The sequence below is a fragment of the Dreissena polymorpha genome, chromosome 7 (genome assembly GCF_020536995.1).
Source record: "Dreissena polymorpha isolate Duluth1 chromosome 7, UMN_Dpol_1.0, whole genome shotgun sequence".
Taxonomy (NCBI): Eukaryota; Metazoa; Mollusca; class Bivalvia; order Myida; family Dreissenidae; genus Dreissena; species Dreissena polymorpha.
The window spans coordinates 107411543-107435634 of record NC_068361.1 but is presented as its reverse complement, the minus strand read 5'-3'; the positions used below and the strand labels follow the sequence as shown (position 1 = coordinate 107435634).

The 24092-nt window shown below is 33.6% G+C and overlaps 2 long non-coding RNA genes across 2 annotated transcripts; one reads left to right on the top strand and one right to left on the bottom strand.

Annotated features, from left to right (window-relative positions):
* Positions 1-1036: 1036 nt before the first annotated feature.
* On the top strand, positions 1037-2959 carry LOC127839247 (uncharacterized). The gene is made up of 3 exons (XR_008030247.1): positions 1037-1488; positions 1787-1949; positions 2458-2959. It is a non-coding gene; the product is annotated as an uncharacterized LOC127839247 (long non-coding RNA).
* Positions 2960-5385: 2426 nt separating this feature from the next.
* Positions 5386-24092, bottom strand: LOC127838775 (uncharacterized). Its single transcript, XR_008029951.1, has 2 exons — positions 22786-24092; positions 5386-6221 (listed from the first exon to the last, which is right to left on the bottom strand). It is a non-coding gene; the product is annotated as an uncharacterized LOC127838775 (long non-coding RNA).

Below are 24092 nucleotides of genomic sequence, written 5' to 3'. Positions count from 1 at the left end.
CTAATTTAGTCAATTTATTGTATGCTTCAACTGGTTTTTCATATTTCACTGCTTCTTTGATACGTTTTATTGTTTCTGGATGTGTCCTTTTGTATGGATTAGCATTAATCTTGGAATTACCATGTGCTTTCACTTGGGTGTCATTTTCTCCCTGGTATTCAATTATAGACACGTACTGCCTAGCCTGAAGTGATTCTGGCAAATTTTCGAACCAACTTACTCTTTTCTTATATTCTTCATTTCCTTTCAAGACGGTATAATACCTATGTAAAGTCACTACATTGTTCAAATCAGGTTGAGGTTGCATATGTGTTTTCACAATTTTCCCCTTAACTTGATTTTCCACACTAACTACATTTTCTTTCACATGTACAAATTTCATATTTGTCGAGCCATTTCCAGAATCCTCAAGAAGAAATTTTGTTTTGCAAGTTCTTGACTTAGCCCCATTCCATACCCCACAGTCATCAAAATAACTGGCCTTTTTACCAGCCAAGTTGGCCTTAATGTTCTCTTCCCCATTAACTAACACAAACACGTTATTCTTCTTACCACGCGGAACATTTGGCACAGTTGGAGCATCTGCATGAATTAAGTTCATAAGGTCATGTACTGGAATGAACTTTCCATTGGGCAGAGTCTGAAAAGGTCCATTGTGCAATTCACTTTCATTTGATACATTATGATTTGGTTCACTTTCATGTGATACATTCTGATGTGATTCACCTTCATTTGATACATAACTTTCATGTGATATATTCTGATGTGATTCACCTTCATTTGATACATTACTTTCATTTGATACATTCTGATGTGATTCACCTTCATCTGATACATTACTTGAACTATCCACATTTGACTGACTTTCAATGTTGACATTTGTTTTGAATTCACTTATTTCTTCAAAACTACTCACATCATTTACATTTTTTGGGGGAGTGGCACTTTCATTGTTAGATTCCATGTGTTCACTAACTGTTATCAATGGGACAAAGTGATTTGGCAACCAGGCCTTGCCAAAGTGTCACATTTCAATTATACAATAGGAAATACAAACTTAATTATTAACACAACAGTTTTTCAGAATATAACATTTTTTCCACCAACAATTTTTAATTTTATTTTAAATAACTGGTCAAGAGAAACACAAATATATATCCTAATTACCCCCTTATCACTACAAATGACATAAATGTCTTCTTATTGGTCATTTGGACCTCCTTAGTGGTCCTTAGTGGTCATTTGGACCTCCTTAGTGGTCCTTAGTGGTCCTTAGCGGTCCTTAGTGGTCCTTAGCGGTCCTTAGTGGTCCTTAGTGGTATTTAGTAGGACCGGAATATTCCTGCCAAAAGACAGCAGAAGGGGGACTAACTGATGTATGGATTTTGACACCAGATTTTACCCTGCACGAGCAGCCCAACTTGAGTAGATCAGGAGTGGGAAAACCGAGCCCTGTCCTTGACCAAGGAAAGTTGGATTTGTTGAGAGGTAAAACTATACAGGTTTTAGCATTTGAAAGGCGTCACACTTCCGACCAGTCCACACAGCCAAATGAGACCACATATCTTGGTACATTTTCAAACAGTATTTTCTACCACACGTAATTTCTTTTAATTATTTATGACAAGCGTTAAGTCACATGTGATCACAGGATTTAAATTGCAAAAATAAACAAACAAAAACAACAAGCAAACAAACTTGTTTTGATTTAAATTAATAATATTTATAGTAACAAGATATACCATAACAGCAATATTTATCACTTACATTATAAAATATCTTTCAGGACCTGATCTCAAATGAGATCATGCACAAGACGCACCTCGCAAAGGCCATGACAGTATAGTTTTCAGACCTGATCAGCTGGTGACTGCTCTATGAAGTGCTGTTCAACCTCCCCTAAGGGGGAGATTCGAGAGGGTCTCCTGATTGCTGATAACTACGCCATGGTTCGTATGATTCTTTTTTATAGGGAAAAAGGGGATTTAAATATATAGGTGTTCTACTGCCTCCATATTCATTTTGAAACAAACATAATGCAATTGATTCAAATTTGACTCCAGCACATAATCTGTCTTGCGTTAATTTAATACTACTGCTAAAATTTAAGAGTTACTAAAAATTGTGTTTGTGTATAAAAGTTTTGAGAATTTAACACATAGGCAGACAAAAATAACCTCAGTATAAAGTTAACGATCAAGCTCTAATTTTGAACGATATAAAAAATTCAAGCAACAGTAATTTGCCTCCTTGTTTCAAAAACCTCTTTTGAAATCCTTCTAATGTAGATGATGTTAAAATGGGATATCTGAACTGATGATATTGATGTAAAAGTTTATTCCACCAAAATCAAGTCATTCAGATCAGACTTGATTTGGGTGGAATAAACTTCTACATGTTTTTTTAATACTGTAATGTACAGTAAAATCCTGCATTGATTGTTCATATACATTTCAGTTGTCATCTCCAAAAAGTTTGCCCTGCCCATATCAACAGTGGAAGAGAACATGAGATGGGCCTTGAGGAGGCTTCGTGTCATGTACTGCGGGGAGAATATATAAACTGTTTAGTGCTGAGCAATATGTTCCTTTGTTCATAGGTGTAAATATGTGTAAAGGGCTATTCCAGGAAAAGATAGGATGAAGGATTCCTTAATGTTGTCATTTTATAAATCCGGTACCACCAACACAGTTAAAAACAATTATTATTAATTTTATCCTCTGTATCACCCCTCACTAACTGAAACTGTATATAATCATGGTTCATACCCTTCCTCCCATTTTTACCTGTGGTAGCCCAAAGAGGAGAATGTTATTTATTTTAATTTATTATGTTAAATGTGCTCGCATATTGTGATAATGTATCTTGGGTAGATGTTTTCCTGGTTTTGTTAAAAATGCACTGTAAAAATGTTCACATTATTTGTTTTTTTAATATAAACATTGTTTTTTGCAAATTGTGTGTGTCTTTTATTTATAATCACATGGGGCTTGTAATGATCTGTTGTGATTTTATCTCAAATAACCTTTTTACCATTTAAAGGTGTAAATATTTTTTTTTACAAAGGTTACAGGTCAAACAAGCAAAATTTTATGATCCCTTAAGCGAACAAAAGACTCACAAAAACCAACTTAAACACACTATTGTAGACAGAAGTGTGTTTAAAATGGTTTTTTGTGAGTTTTGGTATGTTGGTTTTTTGTGAGTTTTGGTATGTTGGTTTTTGTGAGTTTTTTCTGTGTTTAACTCAGTTTTAACCAAGTTGGTAAAAAAACCCACTTTAAACACAGAAAAAACCAACATACCAAAACTCACAAAAAACCAACATACCGAAACTCACAAAAAACCAACATACCAAAACTCACAAAAAACCAACTTACCAAAGCCCACATTTATGTAACAAGTGAGTTTTTTCTGTGTTTAACTCAGTTTTAACCAAGTTGGTAAAAATACCCACTTTAAACACAGAAAAAACCAACTTACCAAAACTCGCAAAAAACCAACATACCGAAACTCACAAAAAACCAACTTACCAAAACTCACAAAAAACCAACTTACCAAAGCCCACATTTATGTAACAAGTGAGTTTTTTCTGTGTTTAACTCAGTTTTAACCAAGTTGGTAAAAATACCCACTTTAAACACAGAAAAAACCAACTTACCAAAACTCACAAAAACCAACATACCAAAACCCACTAAAAACCAACTGCCAATACCGCTTGGTTTAACACGGATAAAACTCGTGTTTAACTCGAGTTTTACACACTTATTTGGGAAGGGGTAAGCATAAGAGCCATTATCGTATGGGGCAGGGTATTAATGTTGCTGAAGAAAATTCATAATCACATAAGAATTTTTCATCATGGAGATTGGACTATAAATGCGACTGAGAGTGTTAACATGTTTTTACCAAAGTCATGTAAGGAAAAAGCCCCGCCCCTTGGTGGCCATGTTTTTCATGATATCATTGGGACACTCTATAGAGTGTTAAAAAGGTTTTTCGAATCCCGGACAATCGCTCCTACGGACAATCGCTCCTACGCTAAATTTGACAAGGCGGACAGTCGCTCCTACGATGTTTTGACAGGGCGGACAGTCGCTCCTACGATGTTTTGACAGGGCGGAAAGTCGCTCCTACGATGTTTTGACAGGGCGGACAGTCGCTCCTACATTATTTTGCCAACCCGGACAATCACTCCTACATTATTTTGTCAACCCGGACAATCGCTCCTACATTATTTTTTACTCCAAGGCAAAACATATTATTCGCTGATCAAAGGCTTACACCTATAATTAATCAACAATTATAATTGCCAACCTGTTAACAGAAAGCCAATTTAATTAACATGAGCCGATCAATTTGATTTTAATTAATTAATTTACTTACTGACAAACTATGTTACAGTTTGTCGATTCTGTAAATATAAGGTAGTTATAAGGGCACTTTGGACAATGGTTCCTACATTATTCCTATCAGGGACATTCTTTCCTATATTACATTTATTGGAATAAGTGCCATTTTGCGAATGGAATAAACATAAAAACCGCATTAAATCAATAATTGCTATAACAACAATGGTAGTATCAATCGATAATGACCACTTTGACACCTATGATGTGCCAACCGTGCATAAAGATTACAGAATGGCGTCACATTAAAGGGGCCTTTTCACAGATTTTGGCATGTTTCGAAGTTTGTCATTAAATGCTTTATATTGATAAATGTAAACATTAAATTTTAAAAGCTCCAGTAAAAAATCAAAAATAAAATTTAAAAAAGGAAAACAAAAGTAGCCCGCAGCAGGACTCGAAGTAAAAAACGCATTAGCCAACTGAGCTATCCTGCCAAGGATACATAAGATGCGTATTTTATACCTTATATCATCGTAGTTTCACAAATTTAAACGACATCACTAGAACTTTCCAAATTATTCAATCGCTTCAATCAATTATACATTGAATACAAAATTCATGAAATGCAACATAATGGCGAATTCAAATGTACAGACATTTTCGATTTCAAATTTAAATATCTGGCTTATTTTGCATTTTTCGACACAAGTTGGCAATTTTAATTGTCGGTTAATCATAGGTGTTAGCCTTTGATCGGCGTACACTACATTTTGCCGTGGAGTCAAAATAATGTAGGAGCGACTGTCTGGGTTGACAAAATAATGTAGGAGCGATTGTCCGGGTTGGCAAAATAATGTAGGAGCGACTGTCTGCCCTGTCAAAACATCGTAGGAGCGACTGTCCGCCCTTGCAAAACATCGTAGGAGCGACTGTCCGCCCTGTCAAAACATCGTAGGAGCGACCGTCCGCTCATCAAATTTAGCGTAGGAGCGATTGTCTGTAGGAGAGATTGTCCGGATACCAGGTTTTTCTATAGCTATATATAGACATATAAGGAAAAATGCCCCACCCCCTGGTGCCCATGTTTTTGAACCAACCGGAACCATTTTTGAACTTGCCCAAGATATCATTTTGACAAATCTTCTGAACAAGTTTCATGATGACGGACAATAAACCGGAACAATTTTTTAACTTGTCCAAGATTTCATTTGGAAAAATGTTCTGACCAAATTTCATGAAGTTTGGACAATTAATGTGGCCTCAAGATTGTTTACAAGGCAAATGTTGACGCCACACAACACGCACTCCACGACTGCCAAAAGGCGATCAAAAAAGCTCACCATTAGCACATTGTGCTCAGGTGAGCTAAAGGGCAAAAAGATAATCACTAGAAATTTGTTCCCACAAAAAATGGTTCTGGGCAACTTCCTAACCATGAACATATTCAGTAGTGTGTCCTGCTTCATTAACACATACTTTCATCCTTAAATATGTTTTGCCATGCTTTGATCTGAATGTAAAAAGCGAATGTCCAGGTCTCTAGCGTGCGTATTGACAATAAATTGCTTTGGATCACTTCGTTCAGTATGTAACACTCAACCCTGATAGGCACAGTGATCTCAACTTGACAGTCTCCAACGTCAGCTGATTCTGGTTCTGTTGTTGACGATGACTAACCACACTGAGTTGCTTTGTCTTCATACAATGCAGTGTTGAGAGAAGTATCATCCTCAATTCTCAGTTATGGATTCATCCTCATCGAACAAGAAACCATCCTCAAGCGCTGTTGGGGATGATTCATCATGTCGAGATGGCTTGTGCTTCTTCTGCACCCCATAACTCAGTCACTCCCTCCTGGGCATGGCCAAACTGAAAATACAAATGAGCATATCAGATGAACACCAAATAATATGAAATGTATTATATGCTATTCTAAATTTAGATAAAACAAGAGATGTGTTCATCAGAAACACAATGCCCCCTACTGTGCCGCAATTTGACCTTTGACCTTGAAGAATGACCTTGACCTTGAACTTCCACCACTCAAAATGTGCGGATTCATGAGATACACATGCATGACAAATATCAAGTTGCTATCTTCAATATTGCAAAAGTTATGGCCAACGTTAATTTTTTTTCGGACGGACGGACAGACTGACATACTGACAGTTCAACTGCTATATGCCACCCTACCGGGGGCATAAAATATAAAGGCCTCATGGAATTTATAAAGAAGGCACATAAGCATGCAATTTATAATGTTTCATATGTGAATTCTTTTTCTTTCTATCAGCATTTTAACCATTTTAACCCAACAACATTCAGGCTGTTTAGTTGACTTGTTACTGCATAATGTAATAATGGCAATTTCTCCATAAGATACAAAAGACTACTGCAGTTGACGGCCAGTTCCCTTTAAAATAGGATTTATGTGTGTTACATGAATATTGTAACTTAAAAACTCTTCCATTATACAAAATTCCTTTTCTTGTAATAGAATGAGCTTCATTTTTATAAATTCATTGTCATATTTAAGCAAATGAACACAGAAAGACAATAAACAACCAATCCACCATTTACACCACACAATAACTGGTAATAAGACAAAATGCTGTCTTATTTCCAGGTATTGTGTGGTATTTAATATTACCTGAGCTAAGACACCTTATTAAATTATCTTCCTATATTATAAATTGATCAACAAGTACCTGTTTTAAATTAAATTCTTAGATTTAATATTCCTTGATCAATGGATTAAAATTAAATTATTAATTAAATTCTTATCTTAATTATTAAATGACTCTTGTTTCAAAACTAAATTTATAAATTAAATCATATATTAAATGATCAATTTATTAAAACTTTCCTTAACTTATAAAACTGAAGCACTTTTTTAATTAAGCACATTCTTCGATGATTTTAACTACACAAAATAAACAAACCATTATTTATACTAATTTACACAAAGTAAGATTTTGAATGAGAATGAAGTCAAATTATAAATGTTTAAATTATTATAAAAAGTTGATTTAATTGGGGAGGGCTAATCTCTTATCTGGCACCATACTGTGTCTGCCATTATAACTTTGATATACATCAAATGATATACGTCACCATTCGGTGGACGGACGGACTGACCGACATGTACAAAAAATCTACCCCCTCTTCTTTGAAGGGGGCATAAATATGGGAAACCATAAAACTATTGAAATCAGAAATTTGCTTATATATAAATACATAATAGATTGTTAAATGAGGCATGTATTGATACGTCTTGCTAATTATAGCATTTAAACTTAGAGCAGATAATATAAAGATTTTTTAGAGATTAAATTTTCCCCCCACAACTAAAATTTTGTACATAACATCTAACTGTATTTTTTTCTTTATCAATTGCGGATTTTAAAAATTCACTTAACTTTGTTAAAACAGAAAGAGCTTTCTCTTACATCACACATTCTCACAAGTCATATATTTGTACAAAATGCATAAACATATTTTTGGTGTTATTTTGATGCATGTGTATTGTGTATTTATTATTATGGTAGTTTGATGTTTAGCTGTATATGCTTATGTCGCAAATAAACTCGCTGTTCTGTTCTGTTAATTTTATAATATTGGGATTTATTGTGCTCGAATAAAAGTCAGGGGAAGTCTACACTGTGTATTAGCAACCTGCTGTGTTGATCACTATCTTATTAGCTCAATACACAGGCACCTGGCTACTGTACTGGAAAAATTGGATTTACTGCCAAAATAACTGATTTCATTTATTGCTAAATTGTTGTGTACCTTAAAAAAACTTCAATAAATAGTAAACGCTCTACCATTGTCTTATATTTATACCATTTGAAAAAGTTAATGACAATTATTGCAAGCATCCGTTTTATTTACCATTATTATTTTAAATACGCGTTCAATGGCAAATAATACAGGTAAAATAATTATTTGATGTGGATATCAGTACAATTAATAAATTTTAATAAATGTCTATATATTCTAAGCATAGCATACGCAATTGTATAATTCCGAACTAATATAATTTACTTAAATATGATCTAGCTAGAATCAACATCAACATGGATCAACATCACCGTTGTACTTTTTATTTAGTTTTCAGTAATCTGTCCTTGAAATAGAGGTAGCCTTATTAAAGACAGCGCTAAGTGTTAAAGTGGAGATTAAGAAATAAGATCTATTGCATCGCACTGGCGGTATAGCCTGTAGTCTTAAATAAGACACATTTAAGACATGGATAAAATACAATTATGACACATATGAATCTTTCATTTCTTCAAAAAATAAGCACGTAGTCACATATAAATAAGACACATTTAAGACACATAAACAATATGAATAAGACACATTTGAATCTTTCATTTCTTAAAAAAAGCATGTGAATCTTTAGAATACAATATAAAATAACATGTATTACTGACACATTATTCTCAAACAACATGTTTAATTAAAAAAATGTATCCGTACAATACTCAATATCCTTTTACAATGAATTTAACAAGTTTTCTTTAATGACCGAGTCATCAAAGAAACACAAGAAAGTACAATTGAAACATATACATGTAACTGTTAAGCATGTGCTAATTATAGCAAAAAACAAAACCTGCATATTTAATTGGCTCTGGAGATAATCTGTCTACTGGGGTCGGTGATGTCCCCCAATAGCTTATCTTATTAGTTAATTTATAAACTGCAGTGTGATAGCTCTTATAATGAAGTGAAGCAAAATGTCTATGTCACAAAAGAATGTTACTCTCAGTTGCAACTGGGCAAACATGTGGTCAATAACTCGAAAAAAAAATCAATGAAATTAATGATTTTAACTTATTTTTTAACATGATTAATGTTTTTTTTCATTGATATATTATCAATTGGTAATCTCAACCAAAGTGATCAAATTGATTACAAATGTATTAATTCATGCATTTAATAATATTTGGGCTTCTAGACCCTTTATCAACCACTGTTCATCTATAAAAAAAAATCCTATTCTTATTAAGGGTGTCACGATACGCTCCCCTTCATTACTATACGTATCGCGGTACAGTGTGTACGATACAATACGTAATGGGATACGTATTGTCAGATGGAAACAACATACAAACCATTTTAAACCATTTTTTCAATTTTATTTAAAGACCTCTACATACATTCATTTCTTTAATTTGTAAAAAATGTTTTTTTATTTTAAATTCATGATTACAAAATTTGTCATTTAAAAATGTGATATGAGATGATATTGGGAGAATTTCCGTTAACATTGATCCAATTACTGTGCCACATATTTTATTGATTGCGCCAATGAAATCTTTCTTGCCGCGTATTGTTACAACATCCAAACATTTAAAGTTTACTTGGCGCGTTGGCGCATATGAAAAATGCTGTACCGTACCATACGCACTCGAAGGCGTATCATGCACCGTACTGAGAGGAGACTATTACGATATACCGTCCCACAGAGTACCGTGACACCCTTAATTCTTATCCTATTAACTTGCACAAAAAAGAAAGATGCGTGGTACTGCACGATTATTGCATTTGATGTTCATGGGCATTTGAAAAGTGCGGTCACTCATTCAACTTCTATCAGAAAGGAAAGAAAATGCCAGAGTCTCTCCACTGGTGCAGAAGTTGCATGAATTGCTTTTTTAAAATGTAACTTGTATACATGGGTTAACATGGTTCACTAAAATTCTCATGAAATCAATTATTTGACTGATTACTTAACTGTTCCCACACCTAATTAAGCTCCAACACTTATTTTTTGCATAAATGCAGATCATCAATGCAATAGACTGTATTTGGAACTCAACTAATCGTTAGGTACAATAAACTTTTTACCATTATGACCCTACTGTCACATGAATATTCTGGTACCGTACTTACTTAGTTTGAACAAGACTATTTCCAAGCAATATAAGTCCAATACCGATGAAACTCCACCATTTTCAGCAATATTTCTAGTCTATTTGTTGCCGTACCAATCAGAATTATTGACATTGGAACACAATGAATTGACATGCATAATCTCCATGTTGCCTTCTATCCATGTTTCAAGTTTCATGAAAAAATATGTAGAACTTTAAAAATTATCGCAGGATCCACTATTTTCAGCAATATTTATAATCTATTTGTTGCCATCGCAACCATAATTCTTGATGTAGGAACAAAATGAAGTGACGTGCATAATCTCCATATTGCCATCTATCCATATTTTCAAGTTTCATTAAAAAATATGAAGAACTTTTAAAGTTATCACAGGATCAGAAAAGTGTGACTGACTGACTGACTGACAGACAGAGCAAAAACCATAAGTCCCCTCCATTTTCACCTGTAGGGGGAATAACAATACGCATCCCGTGGATCTAGGTCAATTTTATTTGTACCTCATGTAAATTAGTGGAAAAACCAGTTGTAGGCAAGTTCCAAATAAGAACTATTGTTCAGACTTAATCCCTTTAAATACCCCTCGGACCGAGAGCTATCAGAGATCTACACCACTTTAGTAATTAACTACATGAGAAGTTGGCAAGTGTCTGATGTTGTTAATGTGTCATTTGTCTTCATGAATTGAAATTGAATCTGCTTTTTGGTCAAAAGTAATCATAATCATAAAATAATAATGAGTAATGACCTCTTGTAGAGGTAATCTATAAAATTATTATTTAAGTAATACAAAAGCTATAATTAATGATCAATCCATGATTAATGAAAAAAGTAATCAATTAATAATCATGATGATAACAGATTAACAATTATGATTACCCCATGTCTGCTACTGGCAACTTATTGAAAATATAACCCCATTTCTCAGGTAAAAAGTTTTATCAACTCATCAAATAATTATGAAATGGTATTTGTACTAAATACTTCACGTAAAAATGAAAGTTAGATTATAATTTGACATTTGCACAACAGTAGATAGCAGCTTGTGCTTCAGTGATGTGAGACACAAAGAAACTATTATCAAGCATGTGCAATACCCTTAATGTTTTGAAGCATATTTAATTTGCATGAAATGTACAACTCTTTTATCTTAAAATAATTAATGAGAAAATCAGAGCTTCCCTTGACATACTTTTTTGTATCTTCATCACACCCTAGAGTGAATTAAAAAGAGCCAAAACAAAAACACAATTTCTGATAGAATATTGGAAATAGTGTCACAAAGCATTTGGAGAGAATGTTCAAAAGAAATTGTAAATCAGGGCTCGAAATTAACACTCGCACACTCGCAAAATGCCAGTGAAAAATACTGATTAGGAGTTAAGTTTTAAGCCACTAGTATTTTTTTGCGAGTACATAAATAGTGGGAAAAAAACTAGTAATATAAATGCACTCGACGTCATGAACGCTAAACCGTAGCTGGGCTCGAAATTAACACTCGCACACTCGCAAAATGCGAGTAAAAAATACCGAATGCGAGTCAAGTTTTAAGCCACTAGTATTTTTTTGCAAGTAAATAGTGAAAAGAAATGAGTAGGTATAATGCTGCTCGACACATGATCACTAAATCTTAGGTCAATTTATAGAACGCCCAAGAACCCTTATGCGTAAGCGCGCACCTTGTATGTAGACTGGTATATACAGACACGCGGGTGGTATTGGTACAAAGGAAGTGAAACAGTCGACTATTCACACATGTTCATTGAAGCGAAAAATAACTTGTCACTTTATTCCCACAGACGGAAATAACACAAAATATACATAATACAAAAGATAAAGCAAAGTTAACCGTTTAGTTAGAAAAAACAGATTTTAAACCCTTCTATGAAAACAGTGAATTAGTGGAAAAAATAACTTAAAATAAGACTAAAACTTGTTATAGATGAAGATGGTCAATCAACCTAATGTGATACAAGGAACTGATATCTTTGTATGGTTGCAGAAATAAAATGTGTATACATGTTAAGTACTTTTATTTTGTTTAAATAGAACTAAACTAAAAACCAAGGGTTTTTTATGTTTCCATCAAAATTTGCAAGAATGTTTTTGATTTTGCGAGTTGGTATTAAAGCTGCTCGCAATTTTTTGCAAGTAGAAACAAAAGTTAAATTCGAGCCCTGCGTAGGTCAATTTATAGAACGTCTGAATACCTGTATGCGGAAGCGCACACCTTGTATGTAGACTGGTATACTTATAGTACAGATACGAGGATAGTATTGGAACAAAGAACGTGAAACAGTTGACTATTCACATTTGTTCATTGAACTTGAACAGACATGGCGTCGAAGCCAAACATAATTAGTTTCTTTTTGCATACAGACGGAAAAAAAATACGAAAGATGAAGTAAAGTTAACCGTTGATTTGTTTTTTTGGTGACGTCGCACTCAACACACGATATCATAGCTGATTTTTTTCAATATTTGAAAAGTTTTAAACCCATTAAAAATATCCCAAACTGACACTTAAACTTTGTTTTCTGAGTGAACACGACACACTTATATTCGAAAACAATGCCCTTATGGTCCAAGGAACTGATATATTTGTATGATTGCAGAAATAAAATGTGTATGTTAAGAACTTTTGATTTTGTTTTAATAGAACTAAATTAATGTCCGAACTTTTTTATGTTTCCTGCAAAATTTGCGAGACTGTTTTTGATTTTGCGAGTTGGTATTAAAGCAGCTCGCAATGTTTTGCAAGTAGAAAAACAAGTTAATTTCGAGCCCTGTAAATACATTTTAAATGTTTATTTATGGATTATGATGAACAATTTAATGATCAATATAAAAAGTGCTTATGAAATGCTGGGAACAAATTAAAATGAATGTTGCCTGATTGAAATCCCATTGTGGTTTTTCCAGAGACTGTTTATCATCTTTGATGTGAGGTGTGAGCATTTAGAAGCCCTTAAATCAATTGAAAGTCTGTCACATTGAATCTTAAATTATGATACTGAATATTGAATTGTGTAAAAGGTCCCTTTTTTGGGCTGGACTAAATGACTGCCAACGTATGACATTGAACAACAAGTTTTACTGTAAAGTGTCAAATGAGCAGAACAACAATTGGCCCAGTGACACCCCATTTGCACAAATATTTGTTTGGTACTTTTTCAATCATTTTTAACCCTAGCATTATAACTCCTTAGTAAACTCCTAACAACAAGTATCGTTGAAAGCGATGGATGCTCCCCGATGATGCGCTTTGTCAATCTATGTGTTAATAACCACCTAAAAAAATATATTATTAGCCTCGGTGACCTTGACCCCAAATGACATCAAGCGTCATCAAAAGGTAGAGGTCTATATATGTAAGGTACCTACATGCCAAATATGTAAGAGATCAGTAAAATATTGAAGGCGCTATGAAAAACTGTAACAAAAGTGTGACGGAAAAATATATAATTAGCCTCGGTAACCTTGACCTTTAACCCAGTGACCTAAAAACTCATCAAAAGGTAGAGGTCCATGCAAGGTACCTACATGCCAAATATGAAAGAGATCGGTAAAGTAGTGAAGGCGGATGGCCCTATGAGAAACTGTAACAAAAGCGTGACGGAAAATCTATTATTAGCCTCGGTGACCTTGACCTTGAACCCAGTGACCTTAAACCTCATCAAAAGGTAGAGGTCCATGCAAGGTACCTTCATGCCAAATATGAAAGAGATCAGTAAAGTAGTGAAGGCCCTATAAGAAACTGTAACAAAAGCATGACAGAAAATCTATTATTAGGCCTCTGTGACCTTGACCTTGAACCCAGTGACCTCAAACCTCATCAAAAGGTAGAGGTACATGCAAGGTACCTTAGACATGCCAAATTTGAAAGATATCCGTAAAGTAGTGAAGGCCCTATGAGAAACTGTAACAAAAGTGTGACAGAAAATCTATTATTAGCCTCGGTGACCTTGACCTTGAACCCAGTGACCTCAAACCTCATCAAAAGGTAGAGGTCAATGCAAGGTACCTACATGCCAAATATGAAAGAGATCGGTAAAGTGTTGAAGGCGCTATGAGAAACCGTAACAAAAGTGTGACGGAAAGAAGGAAGGAAGGAAGGACAAACACTATATGCTCCGCCAAAATTTTATTTCGGGAAGCATAAAAATATAACACTTGTTTAACCCTTTCCCACACAAAAGCAAAGTGGAAGTGGCTATGTGGAAACAGCATAACTTCAGAACAGCCTGTGAATAAAATGCAGGCTGTTCAGGTTTTATGCTGTTTGCTGCTCATCAGTATCTAAGGGTTGGAAATGAAGCCTTTAAAACTTGGATTTAGTAAGAAAGGTCTTGAATTAAATATAACTTTCTAAGTGACTACAAATGCGTCAAAATACGTATCTAAGGGGTAAAGGGATAAACAAAAAGTAAGGATTTGTAGTAAAAAAATAAGAAGATTGCCAGTAGTATTAAAAACAAATAAAACTATGTATTTAAAACTGATAATATTGTCTTTGTGAAATTAATCTGCAGATTCATTAGCCAATTGTTCTCAATAATTAAATCAAATACAACTGATAGATTTACCATGCCAACACATTGTTTAAAACAATTATTATAATACTTGTTTTCCTCAATAAAAAAACAACCTATTTCGTCTTCATTTAAAATTAATAAAAAACCCTCAAATCTCAAGATTGTTTGACCTGGAGATAATAAGATATTTGTGTGGAGTGTGTCCTTCAGCTTATCAGTTACTGTGTTACTGATTGTAATCTAATAAACCGTGGGTGACTGTGCTCTCTAGGGGTCTAAGGTGACAAAATAAGATAAGACTGGATGCATGTATTTAAGAGGGCATAAGGCACTATTTGGATTTTTTAAATTAATAAATGACATTAAATAAAAATAGAAACTAACAAACTAACAGCTCATAGATTATGGGCATTCAATAGTGGTGATATTATATTGTTAGCAAAAAACAACTGCATTCATTTATCAAAAAGAAACTTAACACATAAAATTGTCTATTTGGTATCTGAAAAATCTTTTCTTGCTGAAATTGTGATGTGCACACCATCAATGCATTTGGTTACGTAATATCCCATATTTCTACGAATTCACTGATGGTATTGACACAACTTACATGTAACTGTAACAATAATAAATATTAATAATAATTATAATGCGAAAAAGTTTCCATCGTAGATTTTCATTTACAAGTAATTGATCGCCTGATAATAAAGGCCAATTTGGTGCAGTCACACCAGCAACAAGTATTTGATTTCCATTCTGGGACCAGGGTCCATGTAAATTGTTTCGGAGGTAACAATACAATATAGGTGGAGCTAAAATTAGGTACTCTGGTTGATCCACATGGCACATGACCATGTCAACTTTAAAATATGTTTTTCAGTGAGTCAGAGATTAATGCATAGAATTAAGCTCTTGAAAATTCTTCCCACATTTTGAGTCTTAACTGCAGGAGCTCCAGGTCAACACATTGTCATAAGCATGATAATACATATTCATCATCACACACTGTCATGTAATTATTCAGGTGAGGAAGGAACTAAGAAATAAAATATATGCACACATGCACACATTTGTTCACAACCTGTGGCTTTCAAGCCTAAAAGATGCAGCAGACGTAAACATCCTCAGGTGTGAAAAAATGATGTTCAATAAATTAAAAATAATCTACAGTAGATACACTTGATTAACCACACAGACGAAATCTACAGTACTGTAACGACACTTAAGCATGTGAATAATTTCATCATTGTTCAATTAATGGATTTTTTTCAACATTTGACCAACAAAATTTTTGTTGTAGTAAATACATTCAATACCAACAACAAAAAAATCAATTATAAAAGTGGATAACATTCATTAACCCTTTCAGTGCGGGAACCGAATTTTAAAGGCCTATGCAAAACATGGCGTCTCATCAGGATCCAAACTGTTTGCTATTCTGATAGTATTCTTTGAAAAAAATCAAAGAAAATGCTAATTTTAGAAATTCAGCAGACGACGTTTTAGCAGACAACAAATTTTCCAGCTTGCAAAGGGTTAAGGGGGCAGGGGATATATTTTTGCCCAAAATTCAAGTTCCGAAAGGCAGCAAACAGTCAAATCCATTTCATCAAAACAGAAAGTGACACAAGAACGCCTATTTGTGTCAGTGTCATAACAAAGCGCTAAGGCAACATGCATTGAAAATAAAACCAAAGACAAGGCCAGCTTCTTCACTTGTGAAACTATTGCCCTTGATCTTCCCCCTGGAAGCGAGACAATTCACCCCCAAGACAATTGACATGACGCCTTATCTATGATCGCTCCGCCCACTAGAATTGATCCACCAATCAGCGATCGATTAATCGGGCGCACTCGTTAGCAACGACCTGTCCGCCATTTTCTAGACAAGCTACATGTTTAGGTTCACTTTTATTCCAACGAGTTTCTTTTGTTTTCCTCTTTAAAAAAACGATTAAAAATGGTTAAACGGTGTCAATGGGGATTATGTAACTCGGACAATCGATATCCTGACAGATTAGTTGGTGACATTGAATTTATTTCGTTTCCAAAGCGGAAATTTCCAACGAGGCAATGCGGTCTTGACAAGAGCGAGTGGAAGCTTCAAGAATTACCGAGATCCCCTTTATAGAACATTAATTTATTTCACAAACTTGAAATGTCATATAAGCAATAACTAAGCATTATTAAGTATGTATTATGTCACATGTTCATGTAAAATAATTGAGAATTTGGTACCCAATTCGTGTTACTTTACTACGAAATCCCCGTTAAAAATCGCGTTTCTGTGTGTGTCAGAAACAAGTGAAAACCATTTTGTTATTATTTTAATAAAGACGTATCGATAAATGCTATTGTAAAAGAGTTATTATTACTGATATTAGTTAACCAATAAATGAGGTAACTTCGGGGAAGTCGGTACCTGCGCAAGCGTCTGATATTGGTAGCCTTATTAATTTATAATAGCCTGACCGTATTCCATTTCGTACAACGCTAATTTTATATCAGACAATGTCCAAACTTACTGTGTTGTTTTTGCGCTTTAAATTATACTGATTGATAAATGTCCCATAAGCAATGTTTAATATGATTAATAACACTTTTATACGCAATAACATGTGGGATTGAGGTACCCACCTGGCGTCAGAAAGCGCATAAAAACTTCACCAAATTCCCAGTTATAAAGCGCTATTTCGTGTCAAATACACGGGTAGGGGGGAATATTTCAGTAAAAATTTTGTTAATAACACGGGTAAATACCGGTGAAGTGTTATTTTATTGCAAATTCCACCATTACACGTAATAACTGGTTCGATTTCGGTAAGCGTGCAAGTGTTTGGGAGCGTGTTTAATGTACCGATTTACCCGTTATAAATAGCTGGTGTTCTCTTTAATCGTATATTTTTTTTGCATTTGCAGAATAACTAAATTGCATCAACTCCTTTACAAGTGTAATATGGTGTTAAACAAGTCCATAAAATCATCTGGAGTATCGCGTAAATCTATATGCAGTCTCTAGGCAAAGAAGCCATTTTGGTGAAAGCTAATATGTCTAGGTTTTCTTCCCGCTGAGCCACGTGATTAAGTGGGCGGAGCAATCACTGATAAGGCGTCATGTCAATTCACCCCGAGGAGACAATTCACCCCCTAGACAATTCACCCCTGCTCCTGGACAATTTTTTTTTATCTTTTGCTGTTTGTTTAGGATTTAGTAATTACAGATATCTTTTTTCTAAGGATAGTTATTTGTATTCTTTTTTATTTTTATGAAGTTCTAATAAAAGCATATTAAGATGTTCTCAGAATTTCTTTCTTTTTTTCATAAAATTACTTGCAATTGAAACATAACTGTGCTTTTTATCTATTGATGTTTGTTTTTGTTATTAACAATATCTTATTATTAACAATATCTTATTATTGTTTTTATGTCATTAAATAATTTATTATGTGTTTATGTTTTATTTAAGATTGATTTTATTCATTAAAACAGTTTATATTTGTAAAAAGTGTATAAATAAATAATAATGGTATTGGATACATTATTTGGAAATAATCTAATTGTTTTATTTGATAAGTTATGCAAGATTTCGAAATTTTTATAAAATTACTATATTTATTTTTAAATGGGAAATATAATATAAAATATTTGTCACATAATCAGTCAACAAAGTAACAACACCTAAAAAACAACCTTTTTCACACCCATAAAGGTATCAATAAACAGATAATCTGTCAGGCATTTAGAGCTGATGAGGGTACTGATTATCTAATGGTAGATAAGGCTATTACTGATTGGGGTTGCTTAGAGATAAGGCTGTAGTATGGAATGAGTTAACATCATACATGCCATAATTTTTTAGGTCCAAAGCGGGACATTCCATAAAAAATTGTCGGGACATTTGACCAAAAAGCAGGACACCTAAAACGATCTATTTTTCCACCTTTACTATAGTCAGTATAGTACTAACAAAAACCCTTGATACTTTTATTCAAGACGTAAAACATCTGATATGAAGCATGAAATCTAAAACATAACAATAACAGCTTTATTAAATAAGACAATAGTAAACAACGAAGATAATATTCATCTGTTTAAGAGTACAAAATGTAGAACATTACGACAACAATACTCATTATATTAATTTCAATGGCAAACATTAACGCAGGGGAGGCTATCCAGTTGACTGAAAGTACGGGTTACAGTACACTATCTACCGAATAGTTACATCAGTTACACACGGAATGCGCGGCCGTACACATTTCCGAGGTAGGGTTTTGGTGGAAGCAAACCGTCTTTGTGTTCATTTTAACTCGCAACAACGCCTCAATCGTTTTATGGCCCTGATTTTCTCTTTCTTCTTTCTGGATTTTTTTATTGCGCTGAAACAGCGTTCTGGATCGGCGTTTGAATGCGGGATTGACAGCGCTGCAAACGCAAGTGAAGAGAGTTGCGGGAATGTTCTCTAATGTTAATAATCATATTTTGTTTTCTTCTTATAAACACAGATTAAACAGAATTGTGAATTGTCAGGCGCTGTATTGGGGTAGTGTCAAGATGTCATGAATAACAACACGTTGTTTTTATTACGATAACACAAGACAAGATGGGTACCACTTCTACTGTTTGTTGCGATGTTTTTTTAAGCATGTATCCATGTGCAGTTTGTTACTTGTGAATTGTCGCGGCTTAATTGGAGTAGGGTCAAACTGTCATGCATAGCACCTCGTTGTTTTTAGCTTAATTGGAGTAGGGTCAAACTGTCATGCATAGCACCTCGTTTTTTTTATTACAATAACACCCAATTACACAAGACAGGATGGGTATCACTTATTGGACTGTTTGTTGCGATTTTGGTATATTGCACATTCGGATTATCCCGCTATATTGGAACTAAACATTGAATGTAAAAGACTCATTAATGACGTAGAGTTAATTTTACAAAACAATTGTTTTGTAAACCGTTTCAAACAAATACAAAAATAAACATTTTCACATTAATTTCATTAAAAAACAACTATCGATAGCAATAAGCGACCACTATCTTGAAGACCACCATGGTGTGAATGCCTGATGAAATCAATAATTAGCCGATAAATCGCTGATAAGGTGTCATAAACAACACTGGTACACACGATAAGTAGAATCGGATTGTTAATTGGGGGCAATTAAGGGATTAGCGGTGGTAAGTGTTAGCGAAACAGAGCTTGAATAGCGAATTTTATTGGGAACCTATAGACCTTACATCGTTTTTTACGAATGTCGGGACAAATCGTCTCATGGCGGGACGGCGGGACAAAGGGCCCAAAAGCGGGACTGTCCCGCCGAGATCGGGACGTATGGCATGTATGGTTAACATACTGTATGATTGAAGTGGACTTGAATTGAGTACAATTTTTGTAAAAAGTACATTACATTTCAAAACATTTTTAAGAGGAGCATACTAGCGGTATTATAGTAGATTTAATAAATTATGAGGTATTGGTGTATAAGTAGCATTTTAAAAAATTATAACATAAAATGGTGTGAATTTGATACTGGCTTTGAAAAGAATACTGATAATTGCAGACTAAAATATGTTTCAATACACAACATTACAAAACACAACTTCTATCACTAATCCTTCAATGAGAGAAAATCCAACAACTTAATGGATAATAAGAATAAAAATAATAATTTTGTTAATGAAACACTTTTGTTTATAGGCAGTTAAATAAAAATAATAATCAAAATATCAGGTGAACAACAATGGAATTTTTTAATACAATACCAGGTCTTAGAATTGCCCAGCCCAACATAATTATTTGTCAATGTGTGTAACTGAAGTCTTTGTTTATCTGTGTTGACACTTTGATAAAGCCTTGTCAGGTGTGTGAATGCTTATCATGTACCATCATGTAACTCTAATGGAACTCAAAACTTCCCATTTTTCTCATGTAACTGCGGCGTGCGTCAGGGAGAAAATTTATCGCCCATCCTCTTTTCCCTTTTCCTAAATGACCTTGGGAATTACTTAGAATCTAAAGGCCACCATGGTATAGAACTTACAAATCCAGAAAACGATATTGCTACTTTTCTCAAAATAATTGTACTATTATATGCAGACGACACAGTCTTTATTGCTGAAAATGCCCAAACACTACAAAACTGTCTGAATGACTTTGCTGATTACTGTAAAACATGGAAGTTAAATATAAATAAGGATAAAACAAAAGTAATTATTTTCGGATCAAGGCAAAATAGAAACTTCTCTTTTAAAATAGACAACACGTCTCTAGAAATTGTTAACTCATACAAATATCTAGGTGTTTTTTTTAGCAAAATCTGGTAGCTTCCTAACTGCAAAGAAACATCTTGCACAACAAGCAAGGAAAGCAATGCACCTACTCTATTCAAGAATTAATAACCTTAATTTACCAATATATCTGATATTAAAACTTTTTGATAACACTATCCTGGCAATATTAACATATTCAGCAGAGGTTTGGGGCTATGAAAGCATTGATTTACTAGAGAAAATACACAATGAATTTCTGAGAAAAATTTTCAATCTAAGAAAAAGCTCCCCACTTTATATGATATACGCAGAATTCGGAAGATACCCCATAGATCTCTCTATAAAAGGCAGAATGATTGCATACTGGAATAGATTAATAACTGGGAAACCGGATAAATTAGCATATCTCATATATAAATACATGTTAAACCTTCCTAACTTTGAATCTAAATGGATAAATTATGTAAAAAATATCTTCACACAAACTGGCAGAAATTACATATGGCTAAATCAAGATCAAATCCAAAATAAAAATATAAAGTACACTATAAAGGGCATATTACTTAATCAATACCAGCAAACCTGGCATACCTCACTTCAAAACTCAACAAAAGGCTTAAACTATTCAATATTTAAGGATAAGATTGAATTAGAGAAATATTTAATCACACTAACTAAATATGAATCATCTTTATTTATTAAACTTAGAACTGGTAATCACTTTTTCCCAAATGAGACAGGTAGATGGACCAATCAAGACATAAATGAGAGAACATGCCCTCATTGTACATGCAGAGATGTGGCGGATGAATTTCACTACATGCTTATATGTCCCTTTTTTAATGAACATAGAAGGAAGTTTATAAAAAATACTACTACTGTAGAACAAATACGCTAAAATTTAAAGAATTGTTGACAACAAGGTCCTTAAAGGATTTTAAAAAATTATGTAAATTCATAAAAGTATTATTTCAAACATTAACCCGCTGATAAGTTTAACTTGGTGTATATGTTAAATTATGTTTGTTATCTTTTATGTATTTCAACAATTAAACCTCATAAGACTAATTCATATCCACAAAAAATATTACTTTAAACGCTAACACGTTGATAAATTTATTTATATAGAGAACAAAATCATGTCTAATGCAGTACTTTTTGCATTTCGTCTCAATCAATCAATTAATATTTTATAAGATGAATTAATCATCTTACATATTGGTATTACTACATCATAGTTCATGTTGAATACCTAACTTCATTCACTACGCATGTTTAAAATATTTTTACGCATGTTTTTTCAATCTGGCAACAAATATCAATGTCACAAATTTGAAATTACTGATTTACTCATAAATGTTGTTAGCAAATTGTGATTTATATTTTAAACCTTGCACTAGCCAAATTATATGCAATGTACATGTATGTTTGTATCTCAAGCTAATTGTTAACCTTGCTGGAATATGTTTTTTAATCAATGACACTTGACACTTATTACTTATTGCAGCAATTCTACTCATCCCCCCTCTCCATCACCCATCCATGCCTTTCACCATTGATTTCATGTGCCATGTGTAAACTTACACAACTGCACAAATACATGTACAGTAAAGTACTTTTTGTCATGCAATCTCACTACTGCAGGTCAAATCGACACAATTTAGTACATGATTATATAAAGCTACTTGCTGAAACAATAACATAAAGTCCTTTACTTACGAATCACATGGTCACTGACACAGGACAAACATGGGCATGGTTAATCTGGCCTGACACAACATCGGTCAATGTCACATGAATGGGTCACTTCACATTTGATCATTACTTAATTTAAACACACCAATTAATCCCAAGTAGAATTACATTAACAGACAATTTCGGTCTACAAAATGTAAATCTATACGTCACTTTTGAAAGTTTAGTTAATATGCGATCTATAAATGAAACACTCTCCACGATTATTCTACAGAGGAAACAGTGAAAACACAAACAATACGCACATTTCTGACCTAATTCCAGGGTTTACACACAGATCAGCGAAGCGCTGCAGACAAAAATAAATTAACCAATCAAATTCACCGGGTTTTAAATAGAACCGAATGGAAAAACCATAACTATAGTCTGCATAAGTAATCCATGTAAACAAACAGGTTATTCAGGCCAAAGGAATAAAAAATGTTTATTTCTCAGGTCAACATCATCATTCCCCCACTCAATTCAAATGTATGTCTCATATCTTTTTTCATCTCCACTTCTCTTTCTCTTTTCTATTTTCTATGTAAAGTTTAACACCATGTCACAATTGTTAATAACTCTTTGTAAAAGATGCATTGTCACTGTATACTCATGTGTCACTATATTTGTGATTTGAGCTTAATAAAGGTTATGTTGTTGATGTTGTTGTTGCTTGATTGTAATACCCATTAATAGCACGCTTCCAACCAGATTAAATTTCCTTTCTTTAATTAAGGTTTTCTTATCAATTAAACCATAATATTTTATTAAATTAATTATCCCATCTAACATGAATAAATAAGTAATTGTCATAATGTAAAATTCTAAGAATTAAATGAAACTAATTAATCAACTTCAATATTTGACAAAGTTCTCAAATAATAAAATAGCAGTTAACCTAATAATATTATTTCAGTCTTCACGATAGTTCATTTTATCCACTAGCCATTCGGGCTACTGGAATGGTAAAGACAAGTAGCCCAGCAGCAAAATTACTAGCCCAAAGTAAATTTGTTAAAATATACACCCTGATAAAGGGTTTCATCTTTCAATAGCAGTTAATCTATTAAAAGTAAAATTGTATCCAGGGTATGTTAACTGTAAAGCCTATTGCAAAAACAATTGCAACACAATATAACAAGTCAGTGTAATTATGTCCTTTATTAATTATAAGTATTTAACATGTGATAAACAACTTCTTCGTTCATCTAATCATCACTGCAATCCTGGAGATCCTCTTAGTCAGAAACCATATCCTGTAAAACAAGCAACCTGATAGTTATTTTCCAGAA